Here is a 2,500-nt window from a genome sequence, read left to right on the forward strand (position 1 = left end):
GCCGAATCCTAACCACTAGACCACCAGGGACACGGAGGAAAGCCCTCTCCCGTCTGTGGCGTGCCCGCAGCGCGACCGACGTCGGCTCTGAAAGCGGGGCCAAGCTCGGCAATCTTGAATTGAGACAGAGACTCGTCCACCAGCGATTCTTAAAACTGCAGTAACCCGTTGAAGACACGACCCCGCCTGCCGTCGTCACTTAGATCTAACCCGCAAAAGAATCACTGCTACAACGGCTTCCGCGACACAATGGTCAGCCACCTGGGGGAGGAACCGTGGTATGAATGACTGGAAGGACACAACAGGGAAACCCACCAGGTTCAGTGTCATACAGACTATAGTCGCTTGACAGACAAAACTTGCAGTACAAGATTTCTAAAGATTCTTCACAATCACTGGAGTTACAGCCATCACACATCGGTGGGTTAACACTCACACACACAAAGAAAACCAGATCGCCCAGCACAAAGAAGAAAACAAGACTTACACCAAGTTGAGAGCACTTTGCCGCTGGGGGAACGGAATAACGACTATCTTCGATATTGACGCCAGGCTTTCCCTACACAAGGCCAGAACCAGACCGCGATAAGATGGCTCCGGGATGCCCGCGCTGCTCAGGTCGAGCCCGTTATGCCAAAGCAGCCTGTGGCGGGCAATGAAAACACAAGCAGCCCGTGTGTCTGCTTCCTGGTCTGCAAAGGCTCTCCAGGAAAATCTCTCTTGCGCTTCTGCTGAACTGCTGCTTCATCTACGCAGGGGCCCCCGCCTTCTTAATCAAGGAGTCCAATGGCAGCATTTGTCGCAAGTGCTCGTCAGTTCCCACACAGTCGGGGAGGAGCCCGGGACTTGATGAGGACAACGACAGCCTGCTTGGCATTGTTTTCCTCGGCACCTATCAATTAACACAGCAGGGTGTGACGTCCCCGGGGCGTGGGGTGTGAGTGAGGGACAGGAAGCAAGCAAGAGACAGAGGAAGTCAAGAGCCACCACACCCTGTTGCTTGCCAGTAATCACACAACTATGGCCCTCAGCTGATACCCCTTTACAAGTGGGAGACCCTGCTCCGAGTCCAGCCCGAGTGCAAAAGGCCCCAGCGAGATTTGAACTCGCGACCCCTGGTTTACAAGACCAGTGCTCTAACCCCTGAGCTATGGAGCCACAAGGCTCCAGGTCCTGACTCACGCGCAGACAAACGTACCGAGTCAAGCAGCTGGCAACATGAGGGAGACACGGTGCCCGGCTCAGCTACACAGCGGAGAAAGCAGAGAAAGGACGCCACGGCGAAGCTGAAGTCTTGCACAGGCCCATGGAAGACACCGAAGATCACCGAGGGAATCGACAGTCGGCCTGGCTCTTGTGTGGTTCCATGGTGTAATGGTTAGCACTCTGGACTCTGAATCCAGCGATCCGAGTTCAAATCTCGGTGGAACCTTTTGTGGGTGGAATTGGTGTCTGGAATGCCAAACGGGAATTACCGCTGAAACAAACGGGGTGGGGAAAAAAAAGGCCACGCTTCCCTGACCGGGAATCGAACCCGGGCCGCGGCGGTGAGAGCGCCGATTCCTAACCACTAGACCACCAGGGACACGGAGGAAAGCCCTCTCCCGTCTGTGGCGTGCCCGACGTCGGCTCTGAAAGCGGGGCCAAGCTCGGCAATCTTGAATTGAGACAGAGACTCGTCCACCAGCGATTCTTAAAACTGCAGTAACCCGTTGAAGACACGACCCCGCCTGCCGTCGTCACTTAGATCTAACCCGCAAAAGAATCACTGCTACAACGGCTTCCGCGACACAATGGTCAGCCACCTGGGGGAGGAACCGTGGTATGAATGACTGGAAGGACACAACAGGGAAACCCACCAGGTTCAGTGTCATACAGACTAGTGTCGCTTGACAGTCAAAACTTGCAGTACAAGATTTCTAAAGATTCTTCACAATCACTGGAGTTACAGCCATCACACATCGGTGGGTTAACACTCACACACACAAAGAAAACCAGATCGCCCAGCACAAAGAAGAAAACAAGACTTACACCAAGTTGAGAGCACTTTGCCGCTGGGGGAACAGAATAACGACTATCTTCGATATTGACGCCAGGCTTTCCCTACACAAGGCCAGAACCAGACCGCGATAAGATGGCTCCGGGATGCCCGCGCTGCTCAGGTCGAGCCCGTTATGCCAAAGCAGCCTGTGGCGGGCAATGAAAACACAAGCAGCCCGTGTGTCTGCTTCCTGGTCTGCAAAGGCTCTCCAGGAAAATCTCTCTTGCGCTTCTGCTGAACTGCTGCTTCATCTACGCAGGGGCCCCCGCCTTCTTAATCAAGGAGTCCAATGGCAGCATTTGTCGCAAGTGCTCGTCAGTTCCCACACAGTCGGGGAGGAGCCCGGGACTTGATGAGGACAACGACAGCCTGCTTGGCATTGTTTTCCTCGGCACCTATCAATTAACACAGCAGGGTGTGACGTCCCCGGGGCGTGGGGTGTGAGTGAGGGACAGGAAG

The 2,500-nt window shown here is 54.8% G+C and overlaps 4 non-coding genes across 4 annotated transcripts in view; 1 reads left to right on the forward strand and 3 right to left on the reverse strand.

Annotated features, from left to right (window-relative positions):
• The window catches only part of trnae-cuc (transfer RNA glutamic acid (anticodon CUC)), a 72-nt gene extending 42 nt beyond the window's left edge, over positions 1 to 30 (reverse strand). Inside the window, exon 1 of the tRNA in view lies at positions 1 to 30. This exon is cut by the window's left edge and continues 42 nt beyond it. This is a non-coding gene — a tRNA (tRNA-Glu).
• Positions 31 to 1,085: 1,055 nt separating this feature from the next.
• trnat-ugu (transfer RNA threonine (anticodon UGU)) lies at positions 1,086 to 1,158 on the reverse strand. The gene has a single exon. It is a non-coding gene; the product is annotated as a tRNA-Thr (tRNA).
• Positions 1,159 to 1,360: 202 nt separating this feature from the next.
• Positions 1,361 to 1,432, forward strand: trnaq-cug (transfer RNA glutamine (anticodon CUG)). Its single transcript has one exon. It is a non-coding gene; the product is annotated as a tRNA-Gln (tRNA).
• Positions 1,433 to 1,513: 81 nt separating this feature from the next.
• trnae-cuc (transfer RNA glutamic acid (anticodon CUC)) lies at positions 1,514 to 1,585 on the reverse strand. The gene has a single exon. It is a non-coding gene; the product is annotated as a tRNA-Glu (tRNA).
• Positions 1,586 to 2,500: the final 915 nt, after the last annotated feature.

The sequence above is a fragment of the Lepisosteus oculatus genome, chromosome 6 (assembly GCF_040954835.1).
Source record: "Lepisosteus oculatus isolate fLepOcu1 chromosome 6, fLepOcu1.hap2, whole genome shotgun sequence".
In the NCBI taxonomy this organism is placed as follows: domain Eukaryota; kingdom Metazoa; phylum Chordata; class Actinopteri; order Semionotiformes; family Lepisosteidae; genus Lepisosteus; species Lepisosteus oculatus.